This window comes from Anser cygnoides, chromosome 17 (genome assembly GCF_040182565.1).
Source record: "Anser cygnoides isolate HZ-2024a breed goose chromosome 17, Taihu_goose_T2T_genome, whole genome shotgun sequence".
In the NCBI taxonomy this organism is placed as follows: Eukaryota; Metazoa; Chordata; class Aves; order Anseriformes; family Anatidae; genus Anser; species Anser cygnoides.
This window is the reverse complement of record NC_089889.1, coordinates 13,327,199-13,342,433: the sequence shown is the minus strand read 5'-3', so window position 1 is coordinate 13,342,433 and position 15,235 is coordinate 13,327,199. Positions and strand designations below refer to the sequence as shown.

The following is a 15,235-nucleotide window of genomic DNA, read 5'->3' as shown; positions in this document are numbered from 1 at the left end:
TTCTTACGGGATAGGGAAATTTTCTTGGAGGAACTGTGAACAGTCTGTGGTCTGTTGGAGAAGTTGGCGAGGGTTCGCACACTTCTGTGACTAGCTTCTCTAATCTGACTTCATCACGAGGCAATAAGTCTGCAAACCTGCTAGCTAAAATTTGCCGTTAGAGACAAATCCCTGCAGCCTGGGTTACGGGCAGGGCTGTTACCAGCATGTGGGAAGAATTAATTTCCCTACAGTGCTGCCTTAAAGATGTCTGCATTGCCTTCCATTAGCAGCTGGGCTGGAGCGGTTGGCTGGGGAAGCTGTCACTGTCCCTCCAATCCATCCTTTCTGTCACGTGCAGAGAATTCCAGAGGGAGGAGACCCCTAGGATGAAATGGGTCTGAATCCTTTCAGTATTTGTACTGGGGAAGGTAACTTTTCCTTCCCTTGTGTAGGAAGAACATGTTAAAGCCAACGTCAGTTGCTGCTTCTGCGTGCCTCGAGGCAATGCAAGCAGGGTTTTCTCTTTAAATCGCAGCTAATTAGAATGAATAAATCCAATGAAATAGCAGCAGTGAATATTAATTGGAATAAAATCCTAAATCTCACCTAGGTGTATTCTGGATATTCTGTTGAATTTTTTTTGTCCGTCCAGACTCATACAAATACATTTGTGTATGTGTGTGTGTCCGTGCCTAAGGTAGCATGAAAAGCAAATTAAAAATCACAAATACCAGTGTAATTGTATTTTGGTAGTAATTTCCAGCAAAAGTATTTATGTAGCCATTTTGAAATCTGTGTTCTCCTCCCTAGAACACTTTCTTTGAGAAAAGGTAGAGGGCAAGACAAGGCATCCAGTTCAGATTTCAACCCAGGCCATTCTGTGATTTCCATGACATATGCGGCAAATAGATAAAGACAGAGAGTGAAATTTTGAAAATATTTGTTGGAATGGGACCTGGGCACCTGGCAGTCCTCCTGAAAATCAGTGGGGCTTGGATGAATTCGTCAATTTTGGAAATGGTAGAAATTTCATTAGTAATTACAAATTTCATTAGTAATTACATTACTAATTTTGAAATGTTATTTCTCCTGTTGCAAGGACAAAAGTCAGTTCAGGGGACCTGATGAAACAAATCCACAGGAATTGGACTCTTCATGCATTGCAAACTGAAGAAAGGACTAAATCCATGTGCTACAGATGCTTGCTGAGTGCAGTTGGATGCATGTTTCCAGGAACAGAAACTCACCCTACTGTAAGTCCTGTGCTCTTTGCTCTCCTTTGATTTCAATGAGACCATGCACGTGAGGACACAGTCTTTTCAGGTCCACTTTCTAGATACGGCAATTTATTTATTTGTTAATGGTAAAATATGAAGAAGAAAATCAAAACGTATGCATTTTACCTGTGTTTTAATGATGCAGTACAAAATTCTTTTACCTAATTGTAACAAAGACAGGCAGTTCCCACAGTAATAACACTGGATGGGATTGAGGAGAGTAAAAGTCTTTCTGGAAAACAGATATTATAACATAAACTCATAGATTTTTTGTCGTATAGGAAGACTTTCTTTACATCTTACCACTGGCTTACTACTTAAAATACTGGCTTACTACCTAAAACTAATTTCCTTTACAGAACAAGCAATTTAAAATGCAGTATTACAAACACCTTTGTCTGGAATTCTGATCCTTAAAGATATATTATTTTTAAAATTCTTGGATGGGGCAAAAGACCTTTTAATTTAAGTGTTTGACTTGGTTCTACAGTTTCTGTTTGGTTGCTTCTCTATATATTTTTTCATAATGCTGGGCAAGTCACCTCTCTTTCATTCAAGCTCAAATTGGATGACAAGAGCTGGAGCATGCCTGCTGTCTTTGCCCCCTTCATAGCCTTAAAGAGAAGCCTCAGTAAGAAGGAAAGTGAACAATTAATTAACATCACTTGATCTGGCATTATTCATTCACTCAAAAAATTGCATGTGAGAGACAATAGGATGGAATGATCGAGGCTGATTAAATATGTGAAGTGCATCTTTTTCAAAGAGGTGGTGCTGGCTCAAGCTTTGAAAAGGTTTTGAGAGGTATTGCTTTGCTTACATGATTTATGTGTGGTTTGTTTTTTAATGCATTTCTGGTCTTCTCTATTCAATGGAAATGCTGAAAGAATCAAATTACCCTTTTCAAAGATAAAATAATACAAAAGGGGAAACAATTATTTTAAACCTCTTCCTTTTCAAGGTGTAATCAACGCAAAAGCTAAATACATTGCAGAAGGTATATTCTATTCTGCTGTTTGCAAAGTTATCGGTTCCAGTGTCCAAAGCAGCTTTGAGCTGTCTCTTCTCATACTCTAGGACAGCCTATCTCCTCTCCGGTGAATTTAGTGGAAGTCCTTGTGATCAGTGTGTCTACGAGGGCACATGTTCCCATCCCCAGCCTGTTACTGCATTACACAAGAAATCTCCAATTTAGCCTCTAATCCTGGCAAGCATTTCTTGGACCATACCACTATCGTTTCATGTTGGCCAAGTTTAAAGGGGGAGGAGAAAATTAGCCAGCTGCTTTTAAAAACCCTCGGAGCATACTGTATTTACTGAGATGGGTAATAAAGACAAACTTTGGTTCTGTTGTTTTCATTTTGGATAAAGCCTGTGTTATGTTTCGGGAACAGAGATCACGTTTTCTTGCACTTGTGTCCTATGATTGGCGTCTTGCTTAAAGACTGTGAGGAATAATCTTGTGCTCCAAAGGAAGTTGGCAATAAAGTTTACTCTATAAAAAGAAACATGCAGTTAGGATACAGTTTCCTATTCTGAGTCAAAGCAGGGTGTCGAGTCAGAAATTCCGACCTAGAGGGTCAGGAAAGATTCCAGGACTTCCTGAATCACAACTGAAATGTGCAGCCACCCTCCTGTTCCCTTCCTTTCACCCTTTTGGCCCAAGTCCCACTGGGCTTACTACTCAGACTTATTTGATTCAAATCGCTGTATGGCTGGTGCTTAATGTGAATACATACCGTGCTTTCCCCGTGCTGTCGCTTCTCCTCATGTGTCAGCTGAGTACTCTTGTTTCTTCTCTACACGCTGTGCATGTGACCAGTTTCCCCCATATTTAGGAGACTTTTTCATACCTAAACCACAGGAGACACTAAACCCTACCTTAAACTGATGTAGATAACAATTCTTGTTGTTTCCAATGTCTTTGCTCATGACATTTCACTTGTAAAACAGAAATACTAATGAAGCTCTTTGGATAGGGATTTTATTCCATACTCACTTTTTTGTTAGAATTATTTTGAGAACACAACTTTTTAAACAAAGATTATTTTCTCCTTTAAAAACCTTTGGACATTAGAACAAAAGCATGCACTTTGTTTCCGTGTGATCATATTTACAATAAAGACAGCTCAAGGTGCTGTCTTTATTACATGGCAGAGCGTTCTGTATTGGCTGCGACTTTGCAGACACATTTGTGTTGGGAACTTTCCTCACTTCTCTGTTTCTACGTGTAGATGCTTGGCAACTTAACCAGAGAATAGGAAATATTTCTCATAGTTTTCATTCTCACGTCGTTGTGGCTCCCAAATATATGGTCACAAAGTAATATAAGAAACCATAAATGATACATGCAGTGTATAACATTGTTCTGTAATACTTTATGATGTGAAGAAGTGAAATTTCAAATCTGCCTGGAAAGAAGGCAAAGTATAAAATGAATTAATATCTCTTGTAATGTAGAACTGCTTAAATTTGATGAAGTGGAGCTAGTAGGACTGACTTACACGGATGGTTTTACTGAGTCATTTATTGTATCCCATCCTCCTGGTCTTCTAACATGATTTCTTTCTCTCCACCGTTATGCAAACAGCACATGCAAAGGATGAAATGTTCAAATGTAAAGATAATGCAGTAATTAGCGAAGACAATAGGCACCTAAAAAAGAGAAGAAAATCTAAAAGATGAAATAAAGTTAGAAGGGAAATTAACTTGTAGGTAAGTAAATTCATGAGATGAGCAAATTCACTGAAAGATTGATTGGGGGTTCTGTGGTTCGAAGAGCATTCTTTTGCAAGGGGCCTACCACGATGTCATTAGGTAAAGCAGTAAGTGGTAAAACAAGGCAAAATAAGTCAGTGCCTTAATCACCAGGCTTTAATAATTCTCCTTCTCTTTTGCCCAGTGTATCTTTCACTCTGCCGCACAATGGACTATCATCAAAGGATGGGTGGAGAACACTTCACCTAGAACACCCTGTAATTTAGCAGTTAGGTCATTTTCATGGGAGATGCGGGTTTGAACCTCCACAGGCAGATTTCTCCCACTTCCTTGTTACTGGATTAAAAGGGGACATTACCCCACTGTCTTAAGAAAATATTTTCTAGAAAAAGACCTTAGGTTCCTAAACTTGAGAAGAATGTTCTTGGCTGGGGATCCAGTTGCGTCAGAGTTGAGCAAAGGTGGCCATGAAGGTCAACGTCTTGTTTCTGAGGACCAAGAGGTATCCAGCCTTGTTGAAGGGAGAGACTTTGTACCATGGCTTTCTTCAGTGTTTCCCGCTGGCTGGGCTAAGAGTCCTCTCAGCAACACGTTATCTTCTGTGACTGCCTTTCTGAGGAACTAAACTTCCTTCACGAATGTATGTCCTGAACACATGCCTGTGGATGCCTTTCTGGAAGAAGAGTGCCTTCTTTCAGACAGGCTCACGCGTCAGCCTAAGTTCATTGTAAATCTAGCCCTCAGTGCTTTTCCTGTCAGATTAACTTGTCTGGTAGCTCTCGGGTGTAGACCAAACCAACTAAGTATGATGCCAGCACCTCAAGCTCTTGATTCTTCTCTGCTTTTTTCAGCAGGAAGGTGTGAAGTGGTCCTGAATCAAAGACATACTATTCTACACTGACTTGGCACATCTGTATGGGGCACGTGTTTGGATAACACGGAATCTAGCCTTTATTCTTCCTTGACATGAAAAAACCTGCATCCCAAATCCAATGCCATGCTGAAAAAACTATCTCAAGCTTCTTCCCCATTCAGGATAGTGGCAGTTGTTTACCTTTCTTATTTCTCATTTGCTATGCAGCAGCCAAAAAGATGTCAAACTGTGAGAGCGAGCATGGGATGGCAGTCTCTCCTTTACTGCTTTTACTACTAGCATATGCAGGTTATTTTAGATGATGATTCCTTTGCAGGAGAAACAATGAAGTGCATGAATCAAACGTTTTCACAGCGGTTGAAAACTATACATTGGCAACAAATGGGAGCGGGAAAACATTAAAGCCAATGTAGTAATAACAGGCAGGGAAAAAAGAGAGAGATGGGGTGGAAGATAACAAGGTGTTGGGTAGAGCGCACAAGCTGAACAGGAAAAATTAGACGAGGAAAGGAATGTGAAAAAATGGAGAGGTAAAGGTTGAGGAATCTGTCTGGCCAGGTAAGTAAGCTGTAAGAACTGCAGACTGACCTCAGATGAGATATAATATGTATTTTCACAACATCTTAATAATAGTAGTGAAGCAATTGGATTGCACAATGGTCTGAGAAATGGATGCTTCTAACACTGATTTCTAGCACCTGGCTTTGCATTGTGGTGGCCAGGAAGCCTCTCTCCGTGCAGTAGGATACACCAATGTTTGGGTGTGCAGGGGACCAGCAGATGCCTTGCAGCTGCCTTCCATGAGCCTGGCCACTTCTGAGCTTCAGCTTCTGTGGTGCTTTTGAGTTGAATCTCCATTCGACTCTTCTGTGTCCTTTACGTTTGAGTTTCTTTTATCTGAGCTGCTTTTATGCAGGTGAAGGAAAAGGTTTGGTGTCCAGCACTTAAGTGAAATTTTATGGCTTGAGGTTTTCATATAGCTTGTTCAAGGAGTTTAAGGCACATGGCCAAACACACAGCTGATCTGTGTTTTGGTTGTACAAATGTCCCTGTGTTGAAACCTGAAGAGCTTTTTCTTTTCCTGTTCTTATCCTGGAAACTACTCTTAAATCTGTGTCCAACAGATGGCCCCTCTGCGTTCACTGACGGACTTAGGGCTCGTTGTGGGCTGGAGTGACCATACTGCAAAACCCCCAAACCAACCGCGCATTTCCCGAAGGCAAAGGTTGAAGACTCAGAGTTTGTGGGCCCATTTTTGTGGTGTGCCCCTGTGGTGAAGGATCAGACCGGTAGCATTTGCTTCACAAGTGATACCAGTGCATATGCCTAAGCACTGCCTTTCCCACTGAGCACAGCTTTCCTTTATTCCCCTTTTACATCACGCTTGCCTTTTCTTTGTTGTTTGTTTGGGCACAGAATCTCTTATACACGCAGTCACTTCATAAATCCTGCAGAGGATTGCCTTTTTTTGTTTTTCCCTTTTGAACCTGAAGGCATAATGTAGCACGTTTCACAGCCACAGCCTTACTGATCTGAAAACCTGCTGGTGACACTCACGTGCAGTTTGCCCTGCAGCTGAATTAACCCAGGTCTGTAGGAGAAAAGCGCAGACCTTGAGCTGCTCTGCTTTTCCCTTTCGGTGTACCTAAGCCACTTTAAAACACGGCAAATTTATAACGTGTGGTGTCATCTCACAGCCTCTGCCAATGAATGTAAATGGCGTAAAGAGCATGTGGAACAGATGGAATGAGACATGCACGTAAAGAATTAAAGTATTTGTGAGGGAATTTGGCAAGGATATTGGAATGCTTCAAGCTCTGTGTACGGGGGTGGCGAGAGGGAGACCGGGATGAGTTGGGGGGGCTGTATTCTGGTGATCCATTTCTTTCAGAAACAATATGTGACCTATTTCTGTAATTGTGCTAAACGCAGCAACACATATTCCTTTTTTTTCCCTGCTCCTGATACCTTTCCAGGAAGCTTGACAACTTCTTTACGTGGAGAAAATGTTTCCTTTGGGAAGAGATGTGAGGTAGTTGGTTTTTTTTTCTTTTTTTTTTTTCCAAATACTAGAGGAAATGAAGAATAGCGAAGAGAAAAAAACAAAACAAAACATGAGGAGGAACAGAGTGACGTGTTGCACTGTCAGTAGTAGTGCACTTAGCTGTGCCCCATGCAAGAAAGTGGCATAAGCAGCGAAGGAAGTATTAGGTTAATGCAGCTGTTAAATTCACTTTTGTGAAATGACTTAGGTTTTTAATCTGTAAATGGTCTCGAGTATTGACTTAGCCTGTTTTTAAAATTACTTTTTAGGATACGTTGGCCACACACAAACAAGAGAGCTTTTTGAGTGGCTAATCAAATTGGAAAGGAAGAAGTGACATAAAGAAAAGCCAATGGAGAGTGGAATAAAAAGCAATAGGCTTTTACAGACCCATTCCTCTCGTGCTTCCCATAGGTACACCTGGGGACTAACATGTTCAACCAGTTCATTGCATAGCCCTTACCTTGGAAGGTACTTCTGGAAGCTCTTGACCACAGCTTGGATTTTTTTGAGAGCAGTCTTGCAGGGAGCTGCCTGCTCAGCTGCAAGCCACTGGTCACACACTCACACAGCTTTCGGTGACATCCCAGTCTGAATCACTTCAAGCCAGGTCTGTAACCTTCAGCCTCCCTTTCTCAGTGAGGGGTAATAGGAGCACTAAGTCTGGATAAAGGTCTTGTTCGCAGCTAATTTCGTACAAGTGAAGAGAAGGTTTCTTCCAGCCTCAGGAAAAGCAGACACATTAACTGAAAAGATTTCTGGAAGAAAAAAAATGACTTTCGGTTGAACAATGCAGACTGGCAGTCCTAAGAAAAGGTAACACCTGATGGTTTTCATTAAATCACTAACACAGCTTCTAGCAGTGCTACTGGACTTTAAAGGAAGCCCACATCCAGTTAGTTTGCCCCAGAAGAAATCCCGAAACAATGATGTGTATAGAGGAGACAACTCAGGTTTCCCTTGATAATCATAAAGGGCTCAAATTACCTTCCTTTCCATCCCCAAAGGGGGCATAAATACTTCATTTATGAGATTGTTTGCGCATGACTAATCTATTTCTACTTGCTAATTGTAATGAGTAATGCATCTTACAAGACAAATATTAGCTTGTAATAATACCTGAACAAGTAGATTTATAACCGTTAAGCGAAAATACAAATAATTAGCAGAAGCTGACTGGTGTTATCTTCTAATTAACTGTAAAGACACTTCCTATTTGGAAGAAAAAGTATCAGGATCTCTCAGGAAGCTGTAGAAAGAAGCAGGCCAAGCTACTGTTCTCTTGAAAAGTAGGCACTAGTCAGGTAATATTTAATTTTCGTGGGAGCTGAATTCAGTCATACTTCCCCCACTGACGTCAGTGCAAGAAAAGCACTTTCAGCCTGTTCCTACCTGCTGAGACCATATGTCCACTGGGAAGAATTTGGCAGCCATCTCCTAGTAGAAGTAATTATAGGAGACAGGAACTGTTCTGGTAGCACAGTTCGGGACTTATTTCTGCACGGCCCGACTAGCTGACCACTACTTACGAAACTTGATCTGAAGGAATGTTGTTGACCAAATACTGGGTTTGATACGTACAGTGCGTCCGACTTGGGCTGTTGTGCCTTGTCTAAACAGACCACCAGAACCCTGCAGCGAAGTTACAAGTGCTTTATTAAATGTGGGTTCTCCTGAAGTGAGGTGGGTATCAGAATCATTACAGAATACATCTCCCGATTGCTTTGTGTTTATTGACACAAACAATGCTAAAGTGACTTCCCAGCTGTTCGGCTGCAAAGTTTGTGTACAGGCTAAAGTGCCGCAGCTCATATTGTATTTGAAAACTGAACTTAAAGGAATTCTGTTGCCTTTGGTACCGCCTGAATGTCTGCTTACGTGCTCTCTGGGGACTTGTGCCCTTGCTGCCGAGAGGCAGGGTTTGAGTATTGATTCCCACCCTGTGCCAGAACGTCCCTGATAGGGAGATCGCTGGCTGACCCCAGGCTGGAGCCAAAGTACACAGCAGCATCCAGGCAGCGGGCGTGATGACAGAGTTTGACCTCAGGTATTAGCCTGCGGCAGAAGCAAGTGCGACGCTGTAGACACAGCGTCTGCAAACGGATGGAACTGATGGACTCCTGGCTCTGAAGCTGCAAACTGGATTTTGGCACATATATGGTATCACTACTTCAAAAATAGTGTTCTGGAATAACTTTTTGCCACGCTGATGTAATTCTTTGTTTAAAATCTGCAAGTATTACCTGAAATACTGGGCCTATATTACAGACAGACATTCAGAAGCCAATTGACTTCCCTAAAACCATGAAGGGAATTGAGGATAATGCTTTAAATGTTATCCAGCTCTTACGCTCCCAATTCCTTTCTTCAATTTTGCTATCTTCTGTGTTCTTAATACCCTGAGGAGAGATCTAGAGACTGGGAATTTGCTCACCCTGCAACTCCGGGGGTCTGTGTCCTGTTGGATGTTAGTAAAGACTTTCTGTGTCTGCTGTGCTAAACAGCAACAAAATAAAGACTTGCATGCATTTGTACAGTCCATCATCCTGGGCTAACATTAAAAGACAAAATAGAGATTCAGTAGCATGAATAACTTTCTCATTTTCCTCAAGCTGAACAGCTGTGATTTTAGTTTAGATTTTACCCAAAAATATTTCTTCCAAGTATGAATTTGGAACACCAAATGTGTTTTGTCAAACACTGTATTAGCTTGGAGTTCTAGAACAGAATTTAGACACTGCTGTGTGCCTGACTTGTAGCTTTGTCAATCGTCTTAAAAAATCTCTGTTAGCAACACTCGCCATACTTCTATCAAAAAAAAAAAAACTAATCTCAGAATAAGGCTGTACCCCAAAAGCCGGGATAAATACAAAATAATCAGTGAGTACAACCACTACTTGTTTCCTAATACGAGTGGAAAGGTTTGTTTAAATCAGCAGAGTTGATCTTTGCCCAAGTTGTGTCCATGTGCCAGGAAACCGAAGGTCATCCCGGATTAGACAAGAACAAAATCATCTACAGCCTTCAGAAAATAAGGTTTCTAATATGAACTGCTCTTAGTCCAAACGGGCAGTGGATGGTAAAGAACAAGAAGGCAAGGACAATTCCTGCTTTGGGCCAGAAAGCCTGCTGCTGTCATAACCAGGTCGATGTTACTCCTTCCATCTGGTTTTGCAAACCCATTCACATTTTGAATGCTCTTCTGCATAAAATCTCAGTCAAAGAATTTTCAGCAAAAAATATTAACTGAGATGATACGTAGGTATTAGTTTTGTTGTATGTCTTAAGTGAGGCCAAGAGGCTTCAGTCTGCATGCAAGGAAACAATAAATATTACTGTAAAAATCATTTTATCACATGTCAAGCAAAGACAGCCGTTTCAGTTTCTTCCTGAGATGAGTGGTTTCTGTCAGAAAAATCCAAAAAAGCAGTAAAGCAGCATTCGCTGGCCTGCAGAAAAACAGAAGGATGAACAGATATCTCTAAGCTTGCCCAGCAGTCTGAAAGATAGGTTCCCGTTAAACAAACATTTCAAGCTGTGGCTAGTTTCCTGAGTAATTAAATCAAAAGCAGTTGAAATATTGTATTACCTATGAGTATAATTTCTTCTAAGACTAATCTTTTAAGTTGTTAGTAGTAGGAATGTAAAATAGTATCCTTGTAAAAATCCTAGTAAAATAGGATTTCCTCTGTAATTCCTTTTTAAGGTTAGGGCCCGTGAAACCTTAAAATCACAGAGAAATGAATTGTTTCATTTAACAAGGCTTGGAAATAGGGATGTCAACACAGGGCATCTGTGGAAGTGCTATGCCTCTAATTCTTTTATTCATTCTCTGAATTTCAGCAAAAGCTTTCAGCACAACATTTATCTGCAGTTGATGGATAACCGAATGCATAAAACTGAAAAAAAAATAATATCAAAGACATCTAATGAATTATTTTAATACGTGGATCTTTCACAGAGCAAACATCATCTTCCGTATGTTTTGTTTTCTATAAAAATACAGTTTATATGTGGCTTGAAGACAGGATTTAGCTAGAACTCACTATTTGCTCTGATTTACATTTCTTACAACTGAGCTGTGAGTGAACTTGACAGCTTTGTGGCCAAAAGGAAGTCCTGATACTTAGGGTCCGGAACAAAATGGCCTTAAAGAAGTAAGAGAGCAGTAGCAGAATGTAAACCAAAACATTTCTCACTTAATCTCATTATCACTGATGGGCCTCCAGTGGGTCCTTCCTAGTTGTTCACACTCCCAGACTTGGAGCAGGATGGGGGAAAGGAAGGACAGAAGGGAGAACAGGCATCAAAAGTAGAAATTAATGCAAATGCTGTAATGCGTGTGCCTGAGGAAAGTGAAATGCATGGACATAACCTTTGCATTTTTGTCAATGCACCTGTGACTCACTAACTTTTTTAGTTTTTAGTTGAGCTTCTCTCTTTAAATGACAAAGTCCATGACAATGGTATCTACTTCAAACTGGTTTCTGTTCACCCCAGTTTTGTTCAGGATACAGCAGGAACAACTGCACAACCCTTTTCGGGTCCCAAACTTGTTCAATGGTTTATTTTCTCATCGGTTTGCAACCTAACTTTTTAGCCTGAGAAATCTAGAAGTACAAAAAGCTGGGGTGCTACAATCAGATATACTTTTAATGATAAGAAAAGCAAATCTAGAGAAAAGAGGAGAGGAAAAATTGCAATTCAAATTTAATAGTGCCTGTAATGACTTGAGTATGAGTGATGGATATATGTACAATGAGATATTAAAAATGATCACTTCCTTACAAAGAATCTGCACACTGGTTGCTAAAAGACCTGAAGTTCTGGAGCTGTTGTCTAGAACGAGTTTATTGTATGTTTTCAGGTGGTGGCAACTCTTGTCATGTATCCATATAGAAATGCGTTAGGCAGTGCTTCAGTTGAGTGTATACTGTGATTTTACTGTGATACTGTTTTCTAAAGAATCCTGGTTTTCTTTCTTTTAACAGTGTGTGAAATTTTTTACATCAGAGTACAATCAAAATAGCCCTACAATTACAAGGATGTGTTAAAGTCAACTCTCGGAGAGCTTTTATTCACAGTTACATGATTTGCAAGAAGAGAAAGGGTATTTCTAGAAAAGAAAGAATTCATATTTGAAGGGAGATGAGGTAGGAGATAACTGAAGACAAACTGGCAGCAGAAACCCACGAGAGCTGCATTGGTTCAGGCTCTAATGTGGTCAGTGATCACAGACCATACGCCACATTTTTCATTCCTCTATTGTAACAGAACTTGAACGTGACTTAAAGAAGAACAAAGATTTCCTAGGGCTTATAACAGAGCCTTTACGTTATCTTTTCCTGATACAGTAAAGCAAGACAATTTTTAGAATTAAAAAAATTGTAATTTGCTTATATTTTTCCTGCACTTTGTCTAGAAAGGCCATACTGCCTCTGACAGACTTTTTTTTTTCTTTTTTTTTTTCTTTTTTTTTTAATTCTGAACTGCAGAGTAAACCTTGTAAGCTTGGCAGGATAAATCCATATGTATTTCAGGGCAATATTTTGCAATTCTTGTTTTAACAGCCATAAACACCTTCTAATGCCAAAGGGGAAGAGGACTTTAATCCAGATAAAATAAATTTCTTAAACACTAAAAACTGTACTCAGATTTATGGGCCAACTTTAATATTTGAGCTCCCATGCCAAAAGCTGCACATTCCACATGTGCAGCACGGGGTGTTGCCTGACTGCCTGCTTCCAAGGTCATAGCACATCAAGCTACATCACCCATCCAGACCTACCCTGCGATCTATTCCAATGAATAAACTTGGAGTTTTGTTCTCAGAATGTGTTCGCCAAATGTTATTTCCATATTTACTTTGCCTTTTAGCCTTAAATCTTTTGAATTTTTCTCTCTTGTAGTATTTTTATCCTGTATCTTATTTCACACCTTTTAATAAGCTGAATTCTTACCAAGCGAGCACAACAACATCTGAAAGATGAAATCTATCTCTTTGATGGTATGAAACCATGACCCAACAGGCCCACTCTCTGCCTAGAGGGCTAGTAGGAGCTTCATGTTAGATTATTAAATCCTTTAGAAACTCAGGTATGTTTATTCATAATGCAAGGTATCTAGCAGACATCACAATTCTTTCCTCTTTTGAGTTCAAAAGTAATTTACAATTAAAAAATATTTGCCATTTTGCTCCGCTTAAATCACGCTCCGCTTTTATTCTGGAGTACTTTCAGTTGTCATTTTCTCCTTTCTGGTTTTCCAAATAGCTCATTTGCCTCAGTCCTACAGAATATTTAAATGAGAATTTACAATTGTGTCTCACAGAAACCAGCAGGGCATGCTGATGCACAAAACTGTTCTTTACCTCCAACTAAAAATAAACACACTCCTTGGGCAGCTCCCTTGTTGTAAGTCCTTGCTGGCCACCACCTCATGTGGAGACTTCTACCACTTACAGATCAGCTTTGTAAAGGTCCCTGTGGCGCCTTTATATATATATAATATATATATATATTTTAACTGAAAGCTTGCTACCACATCAATAGCATTTTGACTTTCAGATTGGACATCATACATGGGACTGCCTAAAGCTTTAATTATTAATCTTATTTAGTACTATTTTCAACTACTTTTATTTTTAGCACGGTATTTTCTTGAGAGTAACGGTTTGCATTTGGCTATGGTTTTATTCATCCCTTCCGGTTATACCTGAAATGGCATCTAAATATCACCATGACATGGGAAAGAAGTCAGTGTACTTCTCTGCTCCTGAACTGGTTTTATCCTTCCATCCAAAACCACGTTGTAAAGAGCTTCCTTGTCTTTTCTTGAACTGCTTGCTGGCAATTTAAACTTCGCGTGACCAAACTTAGTCATCCTTTGCTCCTGACTCCCTCACTTCTGTCACTAGTAAAGGCACCATGTTATTGATATTGCTCTTTATAACAAGTCAGGCACCTCTGGCACCTTCCTTTCTTTCGCAGCTCATTCCTTTGCTCATACCACTGGTCACCACTCTTACTCTGCTCCTGCTGCTACTTCATCCCTAATAGTAAGAAATGACCTTTGCTCTTCCTCACCAGTAAAAGACCTTACCTAGGCTCCTCTTGCCTGCCCCTGCTTCCTTTCCTGCCTCTCTTCTCTCTTTTACAATCCAGAAAATGAGGAAATACTAAGATAATTCCTCTGGTTTTTGATAAAAATATAGGAGCATTTTCTTGTAACCCCATGTGCAGATTTCCTTCTGCTTCACCAGGGTAAGTGTATTGGCTCATGGTAATTGTAATTATGGCTCTCCTATTAACCTGGACTTTTCTTCTCTTTTCACTTTGTGAACGATACGACCTTCAGTTAATCTGTGTCCTCTAAAACAGTTTGAAGATTTCTTTCAACATTATCTTCCAGGTGTGTAAAACTTCCCAAAATTGCCTTTCCACGTCATTAACCTTTTCTCAAACTACTCCTTAATAGGCACTGTTACTACAGTCCTCATTATGAGCAAATAAAGTGAATTTCAGGGAATTTTCAGGTGTATAATTCTCAGAGATGTGTTGAAACATTGACCTCTGCCGTATGCATGCTTTTCTGAACCCCCACCAGGGCCTGACCCTGAGGCAGCTGTGCCGTGTGAGTTTTGTTCACCTCAGAAATCCCAGTGACACCAACAGATTTAGTGGGGTGAAGCTGTTTGTTTGTGAGGGCATTTGCAGAATAACAGCTGGGGGGGTCTGGCACCACATCTGGCAGCAGCCTATATTTGATCTTTTCTTTATCCGGGACAAGGAACAGAAACTCCATGAAGTCCCAGCAGATGATCTCTGCTGCTGTTCATTGCCAAAGAACAACACTTTGGTACCAGAGATCACGAAACACCTCAGACAGCCTCACTTGGGCAGGTTTGGAGTCAGGTGGGATGTGGTTGTATTGCTTTTGTGCACGATAAAATAATCTGCTACTCGTTTTGATTGAAAATATACGTAGTGTCTGTAGCTATTTCTATACTTAGGGGTGATCGTAAACAGACCGCCTGGATTTATCTTGCAATGTTTATTGCTAACGATGGTGAACAAGGATGACTAATTCAAAGGCCACAGTCTAATCACTAGCTGGGCTTAAACTGCGGGCCTCATGTACTACTTCTCTACAAACAGATCTTTTATTGATGTATTTATTTTCCTCATAGGTAGAAGTATCTCCTTTCAGAAACACGGTATCTTGTTGTAAAGCTGAGGTAATTTTTTGTCTTTATTGACACAAGGAATAAATTTACTAATATAGCCAGTCACATATCTTAATGATATTAAAAAGTTACTTAACATGCAATCTCTAGATTAT

At 40.2% G+C, this 15,235-nt stretch overlaps 1 long non-coding RNA gene across 1 annotated transcript in view; it reads left to right on the top strand.

Moving 5' to 3' along the window:
• Window positions 1–15,235, top strand: part of LOC136786538 (uncharacterized) — an 82,219-nt gene that overhangs the window by 63,574 nt on the left and 3,410 nt on the right. Inside the window, exon 8 of the long non-coding RNA XR_010825457.1 lies at window positions 1,082–15,131. This is a non-coding gene — a long non-coding RNA (uncharacterized lncRNA). The remainder of the gene's footprint in view (window positions 1–1,081; window positions 15,132–15,235) is intronic.